At 44.6% G+C, this 15,160-nt stretch overlaps 1 protein-coding gene across 7 annotated transcripts in view; it reads left to right on the plus strand.

The window, feature by feature from the left end:
* Nucleotides 1–461: 461 nt before the first annotated feature.
* BRD4 (bromodomain containing 4) overlaps nucleotides 462–15,160 on the plus strand; it is a 167,288-nt gene continuing 152,589 nt past the window's right edge. For 3 of the 7 annotated variants that reach the window (XM_029584201.1, XM_029584203.1, XM_029584202.1), the window contains exon 1: nucleotides 462–942. The gene's annotated coding sequence lies outside the window, so the exon portion shown is untranslated. Of the gene's footprint in view, nucleotides 943–2,957; nucleotides 3,148–3,347; nucleotides 3,557–4,060; nucleotides 4,273–15,160 lie in introns of those variants that run through there. The other 4 variants (XM_029584196.1, XM_029584200.1, XM_029584198.1 and 1 more) reach the window with 3 other exon arrangements.

Here is a 15,160-nt window from a genome sequence, read left to right on the forward strand (position 1 = left end):
CCCAGCATTTCCTATTCCCTGACATCAATGGCCACGTCTCTCCCTTGTCAGTGATGATATTTCCCATCGTCTGGTCTGTGCCGTTCTCTGTGCCCTCATTGGCCACAGTACTTCCCGACCCCGTTACGTAGACATTATTAGCCTTACAGCTCCCTATTGTGCAATCTTATTGGATCACAATTATTCTCTCTTCTGTGAACTTATTGGCCAGTGGGCCCGACGTTAGCCCTGCCCCTTTCCTCCCACTTTTCAGCTCCCCGGTCCTTCCGGGCGCCAAGTCTCGCAGAAAAGCCCGCCCCCTCTGCGTGAGCGCGGTGGGAGGAGCTGCGTCCCCTCGCACCCGGCTCCGCCTCTGACCGTGAGCAAGCGCGAGAAGGGTTAAAAAAAAAAAAAATCAGCCGAAACGCTTTGGCCGATTACACTTTCACACCTCCATCTTTCTATTGACGTAGGGGCGTGCGTCTGACGTCAGAGGCCGCGGCAGACGGGAGCAGTTCGTCCTGGGCTCGGGGTCCGAAAGGTCCGCGCGCGTGCACACACACCGAGGATAAACCACCGCCCGTCTCCCCCCCCCCCCCTTTTAATGTGGTAAATTCCTCCATCCTGTGGTCGCGCGACTGGATTACGAGAAACCGGGCGAAACCATCGCCGCGCGCCTGGCAAGAGAGAGGGAGCGAGCGAGGGGCGGGGGAAAGTAGTGGCGGAGGCGGCGGGTAGGGACACGGAAGAGAGCGAGAGAGAGACGTGGAGCGGAGTCTGTTTGGTTCTTCGCTCGTCGGCGGTTTAATTTTTTTTTGTTTTACCCCATCCTCCCTCCCCCCCAACACTCCCCCCTCCCTCCCTTCACCCTGCGGGTGTGGAGGAGGAAGAGGCGGAGGAGGAGGAGGACGTCGGTTTCCGGAGCTGGGACAGAGACTGGGCAGCCCGCGAGGCCTACCGCAGGTAAGAGGAGGCGACGGCAGCGAGCGGTTGGGAGGGGAAAGGTGTGGGAGGGCCGCGGCCTGCGCTTGCGGCCTCTGCCGGGTCGGCCCCGCAGCGCAGCTTATTGGGTGGGGGAAAGAAGAGGTCGCATTCCCGGCTGGAGTTACGCATCCTTCCTCCCTCCCTCCCTCCCGGAGGGGAGTGTAGCCTGCATTGCGTACACGGGCCCGGCCCCGCATCGCAGGGGCGGAGGGAGGAAGCCGGTACTGCTTTTTGTCCTTCCGAGGAAGAGGCGCGGGCGGCCCGGCCGGCCTATGCGACCCATTTGCTTGAGGAGGGGGGCGGTGGCAGGGCTTGATGGATTGGGGTGGGAAGGCGCTACGCCGTTAGCGCAACGATTGTTGGGCTGGGAGAAGATGGAGGGAGATGCGCGTTCCTTGCGCTGCCTCCGCCCGGCTGTCAGTGGGCTATGTGCGTAACCCACCCCTTAGGCTTTTTTTTGTTTTTTGTTTAACGCTGCTTTCTTTCTACCCCCTCTCCTCCCCGCGTAGACGAAAAACTATAAGGGGCGGGGGGAGATCTCACGAGCTTTCTACGAGTTGGTGCTACACTGTTCACGTCCAGGAGACTTTCCTGGATCTTCCTTAATTACCTTTTTTTTTTTTTTTGCCTGGTTACACAGCTCTCCTTGCATTTAGGTTTGTTCTGCAGAGCGGGTGCCAGGCCTGAGATGTTAGGCTTTTTGCTGCCCCCACGTTCGTGCATTTGCTGTGCATTTGACTGCCTGTACGGACTTCATGGTGCTTGAGGGTCGCTCTGCTTTATTTGCATCCCATCGGTGCTGCTTTTTTTTTTTTTTTTTGTTGGATCAGCATCGGCTCTAACTAGTCCTCGGAGGCACGTACGGGTCGTGAAGATATGGGAAGTACATGCTGTGCTCTCTGCTGTGCGTTTCAGGGTTATCTTTGTACAACACTTTTTTTTTTAAACAAACTTTATTGATGGGAATCTTACAATGTGATCATGATACTGTAATTAAAGGGATAGCTCAACTACATAGCAATCATTAATGTACCATCAGAACTTGCCAATAAGAAAGAAATATGTAACTTGTTATAACAGATTAAATAAGGCGTTCACGTATCTTTAACGCATTTCCTATTCTTGGGCTGTTTTAATGATGGTGTAGTCCTGGATTGTGTAATTGGTATCTAACTGGTATTATTTCTTAGATCAGATGCCATACGGGGCTCTGACATAAGCGTCTGCCTCCCCCCCCCCAGGATACAGAATGGAAGAAAAAGCCTCAATAAAAGGCCGCTAGTGACAGCATACCGTGAGATTGCATTGTCATTTTTGAGAGTTGTGACAGTAACGTTGATATTGAATGCTGCTTCAGTCATAGGGCCTAGACTGTAGTGCTTTTCTCAGCAAAACACAGCGATGAAATGTTTAGTTTTGTGTTATACTCTGTGGTCAGTGCTGGGTTTTGGATATTATATTAACTACATGCCTTCCCAAACCTGAGCTCAAGACCTGTTACGGTTCAAGTACAGCAAGTATTCCCCCCCTGCCTCTGAGGGCTGACAGTCCGAGGCTTATGAAGGGTGAAGTAACTCGTGCAAGGTCATAAAGAGGCTCGGTGGGATTTGAACCCTGAATTTATAGGGGCGGGGGGGGGGGGGGTGTAGGCAGGAGACTGTGCATCTTCTATGGGCACTTGTCGGATTCTTCTGCCATTGATGCAAAATGGGGATAACCTAGCCGAATGACTCTCGGTGCTTGCTGTTCTGTGCTTCTCTCTCCTCCTCTATAATGGGAGAAGTTAGTGCCACAGCATAACATCGCTTTTCGGTGCGGAGTGTCTTTAGGCGTTTGGTTTGTTGACAAGTCTGAGGAATGTTTGTCGGACAGCGGCTTTGGCAGACCATAGCGGCCTTTTGTCTGTAAAGAGGGTTGTGTGTGTGTCGTCGCCTTTTTAGTTGCGCCCCCCCCCCCCCATAGCTGTCACTTGTGTTGCGTTATGGTCGGAGCACGTACGCCCTTTTCTCCGGGCGCTGCGGCCTTTGCGTACAGCGCGGTCCGGACTGCGGGGGGGGATAGGAGATTGGCGGCACCGGAGCGCTACGCGGTTGAATTATTTTGCGTAGCTGGAGCGGGTTGGACGCTACGCCATTAGCGCAGTAGGCCTCGGTGCGACTCTGGTTTCGGAGGGGGGTGGATCCGGTAAGTGGAGGGAGGAGAAGGGAGAACCGTCCGTCCGTCCGGAGCAGCGGGGGGGGGGGGAGAAGGAATAGGGAAAGCAGGAGGTAGATCGGGCCCGAAACTTCCTGCGGCCGCCATTTTGTAAGGGAGGAAGCGGATCTGCTGCTGCTGCGGGCGGAGGGCGTGCGCCGGAGGTGGGGGGGGGGAGGGCCGCCGACCGGGCGGGCGGTGGGTCCTGCAGCCCGGGGAGGGCAGGATGTGACGAGACCGCTGTTGAAGGTGGTGCGCCCGGGGGCCTGGGTCCCGCAGCCAGCGGATCGTTTGCCTCCCCGTCTCAGGAGCTGAAGGGTTTTGCCCATTTTGTGCCTGGTGGGGAGGGGGCTGCTGCCCGGCCTTGCATCACGGCAGATGGAGGTCATCGTAGACTGGGGTGAGCTGCTGATTTGTGAAACGCTTTCCGAGGCCTGGGGGGGGGGGGGGGGGCTGTTTTGTTCTTGCCCTGCTGCCGCCGTCCATGCGCTACCGGCTGTAGCCTCCTTCCCTTAGAAATATTAGTGTGAGCGTTTCCTCCACGTATATTTCTGACGGCCCTTCCCAAGGCTGGAACGGACTTTTCCTGCTTTGCTTTTAATGCCCGGAGTGGAGCAGTAACTGTAGGACGCGCTGAGTGATTTGTTTCATTTAAGTGCTGGTTTGCACTGTAAGGTGAATACAGTATTTCTTATTGATAAACGCCAGCCATTGGCTTTGGGCACTTGGAGGTGTAGCCTGGAAGGAAGGATGTAATTTGGAGGAGCGATAGGGCGTTTGGATATTTAATAAAAGAGGATGGATCCAGGAGAAAGTTGCTTCTCTCTTTCCGGTTCATTTCACGAATGTTTACTCCCTTCTCTCCTCTCCCTTTTTCTTTCTTTTTTTTTTTTTTTTTTTAAAGGCTGCTGTAATTTCTTGCCTTGCTTTTAAACTTTTGTTGTGGGTGATGCAACTGTACAGCAATCCCAAGCCCTGTCAGGAGTTCTGCAGTGAAGTACTAAGTGCTCACCTCCAAACAGAGCCTGCAGAAGGATTAAATGATCAATACATGGGGTGTCTTTTGTTCTTTTTATGGTAGTGTGACCCAGATGTTGGATGACATCATTCAAAAAAGTAAGAATTTTTCTCCATGGTTGTGAAAGATATATTTTGTCTCGCAAAACATATGATGTAATCTCAAGATAACTTTGCTTTATTTGTATTGCTTTGTAGTATTTAGTGGGTGCTGTTTAGTCAGATTGTGTACGAAGTGGTCTTTAATGTTTACTGTACTAAGATTCACAGTCACTATCTCATAACAGGTTATGAGAACTGCAGCTATCTGGAGTATAAATTAATATTGATTGTTTCCATTTGCATTCCTATACGATGAAGGAGAGAAATGTAAACTACTGAAGACCAGTGCGGCAAAAGGGGGACTGCAGGTTTCTGTTTGCAGCCTTGTGTGCTTGTTGTTTCCACATGGATTCTGGAATATGTTGGATTTAGTTCACAACATCCTCTGAGTACGGATCTACATCTGCAGTCTGAAATCTGAAAGATGTTTGTGTATGTGTGTGTGTGTGTTATTTATATAAAATGTCAACATTTATTTCTGTGCATTCAGCTGGACTAACACAGCAGCCAAACTATTACATGCACACTATTGTGAATAAATACAGCATACTGTGAACTGCCACTATATAGCACTCCAAATAATTTTTTCAAGAAAGGTTTGATATATATATATAATATATATATATATATATATAAAAAATTGCCACAAATAAGAAGTCAGAGAATGTTATTCTCAAAGGTCAGAATTCGTACTTGAGCAGATCTTGGAAGGAGGGGAAACCAGATCCCCCACAACCTCAGAGGTTTTTCCTGCTTTCTCACATCAGCGAAAGGGCAGGGCTGCTGCTGCTGTGTGCAGTGTCATGGTCAGAGAGAGGTGCCAGGAATACCATAGAATGTTTTTGTTCTGCCCCCTGCAAAAGGTGGCTTGAAAAGGATTCAATTGATTGGGTTTGGGTGATGGACTTGCATTGTAGTTTTGTACGGCGTTATGAATTGTGAATTTGGGATCAGAGTGAACAGTTGACTTGCTGCTTCGTTGCTGCCTGGTTCAGTGGAACTTGCAAGTAAAATGTATCTGTTTATTAGAACAAACTGCACAAGTAAATGTATTTCCTTTGTGTTTGGTTTTTTTTTTTTTTCTAATTCTCTGTTGCTGTGAAGTATCTGATGTAGAATCTGTGCTCCGTTGGTCAGATGCATGGCAAGGTAGCAAGATTTTTTTGTTGCTTTTGGAAACATTGTGATGGGGGGAACCTTGCTGTTTTTTCCACCAACATTATCATAGGTCCCCTTGGAGGGGCACACTTGTTTATTATGCTGTCTTTGACTTTGAAAGAGAGAAAAACATCAGGTTTTTGCTGGGTTTTTCTTTTTTTTTTTTGATCCACTGTTTCCTCCTATATATAATTTTTTTTTAAGTTTTCCGCTCAGTGAGAACCAGGGCTGGGACATGGTAGCACGGGCATCTGTTTACATCTCCTAGCTAGATTATTGCAGTGGCAGTCATTGGCCAGGAGTCACAGACCGTGGTTTCTTCCAGAACCCTGTTATCGTGGACCCCCCTGAGTTAAACCGTGGTTGAAACGCCTTTGCTTCCCGGGGCTCTGCATATACTGTATCTGCAGCATCCCGGGCCCTATAGTTGAACCCGGCACATCCTCTCGGCAGCAGCCCCCAAAAACTTTCTTTAAAAGAATTTGTGAGAAATGATGATGTGTGTGGTGATGGAGCAAGTTGCATGCTTCTACCGCTTGACCATTTATTGTGACAAAATACCCAATTGTGAAGCTCAGGTTTTGTCACAGTTTGTCCAGCAAATTGCCAGAAATGTATGCAGGAAAAAAAGTGGAATCTTTAGGAATGTTCTGTGCAGGCTCTTTTAAGCGTCCAAGTGCAGATTTCTAGTCCGCTGTCGCACATCACGATAGGTGGTATCATTGTGTCTCTCTTTTTTTCCCCTCCTGGAGCCAGTTTTCAAGGCTAAACATTTTTGTTTTTTTTACCTGGTCGATATTGCATGGATGATGCTAACCTCTGTGCCTCCAGAATTTCCCAGAGCCACGCTGGAAAGAGCTTGTCATGATGAAACATTAAAATAATTTTGTCGAGAGAGTTTCTGTTGTCAGTTCTTGGGAGAAAGATTAGTGTACCCTGCTAAAAATGCTTTACATCAGTTTCTAAGACATTATGTTTTGATAGTTGTAGGTTAACATGTTGTAAATTGTATTTTAATTTTTTTTTTTGTGCTTTAGCATTGTTTTGAAGAAGATGACTTTTTTTATACACTTCTTATTACAAATGTTTGTAGTAGGGATGCCTCTCTGTTACCATAAAAAAAATGAATTTCACCTAGATGATAAGCTATGATGTAACATCAGTTTTGTTGGGGAAGTCCCTTGAAACTCGTCAGTACACGATATCTCCCTCAAAAGTACTGTCTCCAAACGAGATGTGCTTGAACCTGCTTCAAACGCTTTTATAGTCTTAATCCCCTTAAAAAAGGAGGAGGAGAATTCTGTAACTCATGTCCTGTGCCTGAAAATGCACACCTGCAGATTACTTGGGGAAAAGTACCTTTTTTAATGACTGGTCTTCTGGATGCTGCGTACCAATAGAATGGGGTGATTTATTTTGTCCCACCATCTCGTAAAGCATTTAAAATTTTGAAACAAATCTGCTGCATCTCAGGTAATCAGTGGATCTCCTTAAGATAAGGGGAGTTACGTGCCCTGTGTCAGCAGCCTGTGAGAAGGTGAGCCATAGAGTTCTGTCCAAGCTGCAACACCTGAATAGATGATTTATGCAACCCCGCTTACAGATTCTAAGACTGCACAAAGCTCTGCATCGCTGCATGAAAATCCTGCTTAGCTGAAATATATTTCAGCTAAGCAGGATTCACAGTTTAAAATATTTAGCCTTTAACACTAACGTAATTTGCACTGATACCGATAAAACAGAATGTAAATGTGCATGTTTGAGATCTTCCCAATAATATTTGTCTGGGGATGGCCAAGGCTATTCCAGAATTTTCATTTTTCTTTCCTGTAAGGACTTTGTGCTTGATTTTGAGGTATGTTTTGGATCATTGTCTTGCTGAAATATCCAACCTTCCTTTCAGCTTCAATTTCTGTGGAACATTAGTTTCTAGGATATGTTCCACCTGTGCCGGCTGTAACAGAACTCCAAAGCATAGTAGGTCCCCACTCATGTGCATGCGCACACACCTCAAGTTTAATGGTTGGCAAGATGTTTGTTTCTTTACATGTATCGTGTGGCTGCGGCCAAATAGTTTAATTTTCGATTCTTCCAAAACACATTTCAAAAAGATTCAGGTTTATTAGACAATGACTTGTATGATGAGGTTGTAGAAAAGGTTTCCTTCTGACAACTCTTCCATGTAGATCATTCGTGTGTGAGCTACACGGAATTGTGAATCTGTGAACAAGTACTCCAGTAGCAGCTAAACATTTCATTTCTTGTTTGTAGTGTTCTGTAGTTTCTAGTTTGCAGGTCTGACCAATATTGGGGTCGTTTTATCAAAAATTGTTCTTGGTCTTCTGAATCTTGTCCCTCACCTCAACTGTTCATGTAACTTCTACTTCTTAATGTTTCTGACATTTGAAATTGCTACCTGGAAGCTTAGAGATTTCTTTTCTACCCTTCCCCTGCTTTATGAGAGTGAATTATCTTCATGTTCAAATGGTCAGACAGCTGATGCTTAAGAGGAGCCCATGGTTGTTGAAAGTAGACAGAACAGTAATCACAATCTGAGAGATTAAAAGTAATAATCATTACTTCTGTAAAGTTAGTCTTCCTTCAAGTCTGTTCACTTTTTTTGAAAAATTGCATATGCAAATATCCACTTTAGATTGAAGACTGATGATTTGAATATAGTGAAAGCTTGTTGAGAAGCAAGGCACAAGTTGGACAACTGTATGCTTGCAAGGTAAAGGACTTCTGATGCATGTGTCTGTGTCCGGTTGAATGAACATCATTCTTCAAGTTAAGCTAATCATTGAACCACTGTTATGTGAAGATGGTAGGTTGACCCTACTTTGGGCCTTTTTTCAAATACATTTTATGCTGCTATATTAGTGGCTTTGAGGGTTATTAATTGTAGGGAGGATACATTTTGCAATTGTTACTAGTTTTCCTTCCCTTTGGCGTATTTAACTTTGTACCATGTGGAAGTTGTCATCTTCTATTCACTTAGATTGATTGAAACACAAAATTTGACCAGAGCTGCCTAAATATTTGCAGACAGCTACAAATCGTCAGTGAAATATTATAATTGTAAACCAGACTCTTGGGGGGGGGGGGGGGGAAGTAGAATCTCTTCACATACTTATTCCCAAGTCATCCTGAGTGTCATTCTGAAGACACATGCATGTTAATGAAGAGAAGTGCTATGTGTGTGAATTTGCATGTTGAGGCTTTTTTCCAACGTTGAGAGCTTTTGTTAAGTTAATCAGTTTAAAGTTTTGAAGATTATAAAGGACTGTTTTCTTGTGCAATTTTTTTTTTTGAAAAGTCATTTAAAAAAATGGTAATGGAACCATATAAGTGTAATGCTCTGAAGATAATACAATTCATGTGCAAAATACTTTGAAAAATCTTTAAATACTATTTATAATGGAATCATAATGCAGCTCATTCTTTTATGATGATATGGAGATTTGAGCAATGCTCAAATCTCCATATCATCATATCATCATGAAAGGCATACTCATATGCATAGAGATGTGAATCGGAACTGATATCGGATCCGATTCTGGTTCCGATTCACATCTATAGAGATGTGAATCGGAACTGAAATCGGATCCGATTCTGGTTCCGATTCACATCTCTATTATGAGTATGCCTTTCAATCTATTTTTTGGGCACTCCACACAGTCATTTATTGGTTTATTATCCTGTTCTTAGGGATGTGGACCCTTGTGCGGTTCACACCACGGGGCAGACGAGCCTGCACAGCCTACACCACCTGCTAGCGGGCGTATCCCGAAGGAGACTGGCTGGAGCTTTGCCTATACCAACTGTCATTCCTGCAGGTTGAGCCCTTGGGTTCAGATGGCTGGCAGGTCTTAGGGGTGTCCTAGTGTAATGGTAGGAGAGAGAGTCCAGGTGAGGGTCGAGACAGGCTGCAGACAGCAGAATCCAGTAGACAAGTCAAAGATCGGGGCAGGCAGCAGATGGGGCGATGGTGAAGAACAAACCATGGGGTCAGGTCCAGCAGCCAATCAGAATAGTCAAAGAACAAGCTGGGGTCAAACCAGGAAGACAATCCAAAGAAGAAAGGAAGAGATGAGGGTGAGAACTAGGACAAATCAGAACACACAAGACCAGGAACGGGCAGGGAGGACAGAACCATAGCAGGAAGCAAGGACCTCGGGGACACGCAATAAGGAGGTGCTCATTTAAGGGACCTGTTGCCAAGACGTCTTCTGCTCCTTGACCACTCCAAAGATGCTGCCTTTAAGAGGCGGGCTGTCGGATGTGCATGCACTTAAGAAGACTTGAGGGCAGTGGTGGCTTGCGGTGCCTCCACAGAGGGAAACTGTGTGTGTGGCGGATTTGGTGGCATTGAGGGGTGATTGAGGCAGCGCGCCTCCAAACGTAACACTTGTGAGTTCATTGCGTTTATTTTTGGTGTCTGACTTTGTACTATGCAATTTTTTGGCGTTCACTTAGAAATGTTTTTGAAACATAGGATTTGACCAGGGTACCTAAGCTTCTACATGCAAATGTCTTTGGCTCACATGTGATCAAAGTAGTAAAAAATATGACAGAGCAAGACAACTCTTCTATTGCAAGAGAGATCTCCTCGCATCTTCTTTTAGAGGATCCTTAGAAAGTGGTGTAATTTCAAACTCTTCTGGAATTTTTATCCTCCTCGCTCTCCATCTTTTCAAGTTAAGGGAGGGGAACATAAGAAGATGCCATACTGGGTCAGACCAAGGGTCCATCAAGCCCAGCATCCTGTCTCCAACAGTGGCCAATCCAGCTAGTCAGATATATTGAGTTAATGCAGTAAAAGGGTTTCACCCACAGCATATGTTGGCCCTTATTTCTATATATCCAAGTGGACCAATGCAAAGATCATGCCACTTTGCTCAAATAGCATTCTTGACATTCCTGCCCTCAGGAGACCAAGGGTGGAAATGTCCGTGCTACTTCAAGAATTCCCCTAAAAATCTACTGGTGATTGAAGCTTTAATTTCATGAGATGTCTGTGCTACCCACCTCTCAGATTTCTCGTCATCCTTGTCTTCTGGGCCTCCCTCACCTCCTCCATCTTTTTCTCACTTATCTAGCCTGAGGTGTACAAAAACACACATTTGAAAACATTTTTTATGTTGAAATGCTTTATTGCGTTTTCATACAAACACATTAATATACAACCTCCACAGTGGTGAGTTCTTGTCTACTGCTAAGGCTATATAAACAATTCAGCCTGGTCAGACTTAGCCTTCTGACTCCTTCCACCCCAATGCAACTGGATGCCATCCTTCAAAAATGAACCCATTCCTCACCAACTAATCATTCATAATCATACACTTGACTTAGCTGAGAGCAAGTGCAAACTCGTATTCCAAATGTGTAGAAATGGAGGTTTAATTTGAAAGCTATCTTTCTAAACCACTTATTTTTCCATGGTACAAAAATGAAAAATAGCATTCCTTAGCTGAATTATAGTAGGTACTTCAAGTTCCAGCCATTTTTGCAAAATTGCTTTTTTTTTTTTCTTCTTGCAAGGACAAATACCTTTCGACACCAGAGATGTATGTATCTGTCCTGAAAGAATATCGTACACAAGTCATCAAATAATACCAGTTCTGCCTCGAGGCACCCGTGTCCCAGTAACAGAATAAATAAATTCAAGGACCTTCCGTCAGAAACACTGAAGCCTAGGATAGGTCCAAAATGAATGCCCAAGGGTACCACTGGTTTGACCATATGTATTTCTTGCATAGAGCCCTTGTTGACAGTTGTAATACTCGGGCTTGCTTTTGTGAAAGATCAAGTTGAAGCAGGAATTTATTCTGAGTCTTTCAGATCCATATTTCCTGTAATTTTTTAAAGCAATTTACGTAAGCTGTTGTGCTAAGCCCAATATTCAGTTCCTCCTGCCTGCGATTCCTCAGAGAGGAGGAGTCCTGGAGCTTCCCTGTGTTTTTTTGGGGTTTTTTTTTAAACTTATATAACCCCAAGATGAGATGTCAAGGGCAATGTTCTTCTTCTCTTGCCACAGCTCCTGTGAGTTTAAAGAGTTTGCATAATGCTTGGCTTGCACGCAATAAAAAAAAAAATACTTTGCTCCAAATGAAACTTTTTCTTGCAGCTCCTGAAAAGAGAGCCACCTTTACCTCATTCCCAAAACGATTCCACGCTGTGGCCCGTGATGTAAAAATAGCAGCCCGAACGCCTGGCGGAAAGTTTGGACTTTCCAACAAAAGGAAGAAAGCCTTCACGTGCGGCTTTGCCCTGGGAGACCCTGCAATTTAAAATATTTCTTAATTCCAGGGGGAAAATCAGTTCTCGCTCTAAGACTCGAGGAGTATAAGAAGTTGTATTTATCCTCCGATCTCCAGCGTGTCTAAGTAAAGGCGCCATATTATACCATCTTAGATTCGCCAGACCCATTCCCTCCTCTTCCCAGCTCCCCATCAGTGGGGTCCGTGATATATTTCCAAAGAAACCTATCAATTAAAGCTTTTATCTCTCTCATATTTTTGGTAATGAGAAAGATCGGCAGCGTTTGAAGTAAATAAAGCCACTTTGCTAATAAATTCATCTGGGAACAAATTAACCCCCTCTGATCGTAGGAAAACGCACCAAAAATATTTATTTTAATAAAAATTGAATTGAAAGCTGCTCAATAACAATTTATGCATATTTTGTAATGTAGAATGATGTATTGGGTTGCCTTTATTTTTAGATTCTGTGGCAGCTTTTTTTTTATTAATATATTGTATACTCCTGATTTTGCATGCTTAATTGTATACTGCCTCAGATTTCCATTATATGCAAATTTCTCATGCATATTCATTGTGGATACCTTGAAAACCTGACTGGGGGTTACCTCTCCCTATGCTGGTGCCACTGAGTGGATGCATTTGCTGCTTCAGGATACTGGGTTTGTTGTGCTGTGTGTCTAGACTGGATTTTGAATGGAGCAATGTCTGCATTGTCTTGGTGTGGGATGGGATGGAGGAAAGAGGATGTACACAGGAGGAGATTTTTTTTTCTATGGACCGGCTTGGGTATTGTCTCTGGCTCAGTGGCAAGTTTGAGTACTAGTTGCTTATCACCCAGCAAAATCATTCCTAAGGAAAGTTTGGAGATCGGTTATCAGCTTTGAGGACAGCAGTGCCTATGCAAACAGAAATGGAGGTGATGTTATGTTGTCCATGCTAAAAGTTTCAGTTTGGGGAAAAAAATACAGGATTTAGCCTTGGTCAGACATCTGCGTTGCACTCCGGACTCTGCTCTAATTAAGGAAAATGCATTAAGCTATGGACTGTAAAACAGGGAGAGCTCTTTAAATCACAGGACTTGGGGGGGTGAAAAATGTATTTACTTTTAGAATTATTCTAACGGTATTTGGAAGAGCTTCAAGTTCCAGGGATGTTCTTCCTCTAAATTTAGCTGCTTATCTGCGATACTGGAAAGAGGAGGAACAATCTGGCTCCGTGAAAATGGATGGAAGGGAAGGGATTTATCACTTACTTTTAATTCTCCTGGTGACCTTGGGCAAGTCACTTCACTCTCCGTTGCCTGAGGTGCAAACTTAAATTGTAAGCCCTTTGGGGGTAGGGAATATCTACAATACCTGAACATAATCTGCTTTGAAGTGCCTTAAAGGTGGAATATAAATCAAATAAATTAGGAACTAGAGCTGTAGGATGGCTCCTGCTTGGAGAAATTTACTCTGCTGTCTTTTTTTTGTTTTAAGAGAGAGATCCTGTTTATTTGAATCAGTATTTTGGTATTTCCAGATTTCATGTTGGGCATGCAGACTTAGGCAGAGGGAATTCCTCTTCTGCAGTGATTGTCAGAAACGCGGTAGCTGGACTTTGGTTCTGAAGCAAGTCGTTTGGGGTTTCAGATTTCCTCCTAAGTGGCGACCGCAGCCATTTTGTCTGCCCCAGGAGCCAGCAGTTTGGTGAAGGATTCCTCTGGGGAACCTCAGATTCTTTTTCCAGTGGACATAAGAACATAAATTGCCAAACTGGGTCAGACCAAGGGACCGTCAAGCCCAGCATCCTGTTTCCAACAGTGGCCAATCCAGGCCACAAGAACCTGGCAAGTACCCAAAAACTAAGTCTATCCCATGTTACTGATGCCAGTAATAGCAGTGGCTATTTTCTAAGTCAACTTAATAGCAGGTAATGGACTTCTCCTCCAAGAACTTATCCAATCCTTTTTAAACACAGCTACACTAACTGCACTAACCACATCCTCTGGCAACAAATTCCAGAGCTTATTTGTGCGTTGAGTGAAAAATAATTTTGTACTACTACTTACCATTTCTATAGTGCTACACGATATACGCAGCGCTGTACAAACTACAAAAAGACAGTCCCTGCTCAGTAGAGCTTACATTCTAATAAGACAAACATACAGGAAGAGAGACTTGGTTAAAAGAAAAGAAAGTTAGTCAAGACTAAAAGCAGGCAATGAGGCCTAAGATTTAAAAGCGTTGTTAAAAAAGTGGGTCTTTAGCTGGGATTTAAACATGGCAAGAGAAAGGGAGCATGACGCAGCAGTTCAGGAAAACTATTCCAAGCCCTCAGCGCAGCCAGGTGGAAAGCACGGAGTCTGGAAGGGCACGGATAGGAGTGACTTATTGCAGAGGGATGTAAAGAGAGAGGAGAGGAAAAAGAGCCTAGGAAAAAACAGATTGAATGCCTCAGGCCTCCTCCACCCTTTTACCAGCATGCATGAGGCACTGCCGGAAATGATCAGGGCACAACAAAGAGCACAGTACCAAAGGTTTTATGTATGTGTATCTGTTGGTGTGTATCTACCCAGACAAATATACATACAGAGGTCTAAGTAAGAAAATACAGTGGTTATTTGTTCAGTAATTAGACTCTAATTCAGTAGTTAGCTCACTTTTTCTTATCAGGCCCTCTTTCTGATAAGTGGTGCAGCCTCCAATCTGTCTCTACTGAGAGTTGGCTGAAGATCGATTTCTCCCCCAGATTATGAGGATTTACAGTGCTGGGACACAGATCTGCTCTTAGCTTGCTTCCATCTGTTCCAACTGATTGAGGCTGGGAAGCATCAAGTTTGTTTCAAGTAGTCTTAAGCTATAAATCATAGTTCTGCTCTTCATTTTTTTCACTTTTTGGTGGGGGCTATTTTGTCCCTGCAAATTCATCTAAATCCTTCGGGTCCGCTCTCCATAATCCAAATACCATTCCGGGGTCCCGCTCTTATTAGCCGTCAGCGTGCAGTCTGTTGCACTGTTTGTGTTAGTTTAAGAGTTGTGCGTTAAGGAGCCTTGGAATCTCCTCTGCGTTTGCTCTGTTACAATTCTACTGAAGTGTGCTACATGGGTCCGTAAATCAAATTCTTCTGTCTCCATCTGCTGGAAGGAATGCTAAACCTCATGAGTGCTGGATTGTTCTGATTGGAAGCAAGGAAAGAAAACCTAATTTTCCCATTAACTAGATAAACACAGGGAGAATACCACTTCCCCTAATACTTTCACCCATCCTTTGCCTATCCTGGATTTTCCACTTTCTTTTTCTGCGTTTTCCACGGTAATGATGCCTCATCTGCGCAAATGAATGTACTTGATTCGACCAGAAAAGTACCCAGCAATAGGACCTGTGCTATGAAAACACTAACAAACTGAAAACACACGAAATCAGAAGCCCGAATTATGTGGTAGGTGCTACCAAGCCTGGAAAAAATATTTAGTAAATGTAGG

This window comes from Rhinatrema bivittatum, chromosome 19 (genome assembly GCF_901001135.1).
Source record: "Rhinatrema bivittatum chromosome 19, aRhiBiv1.1, whole genome shotgun sequence".
Taxonomy (NCBI): Eukaryota; Metazoa; Chordata; class Amphibia; order Gymnophiona; family Rhinatrematidae; genus Rhinatrema; species Rhinatrema bivittatum.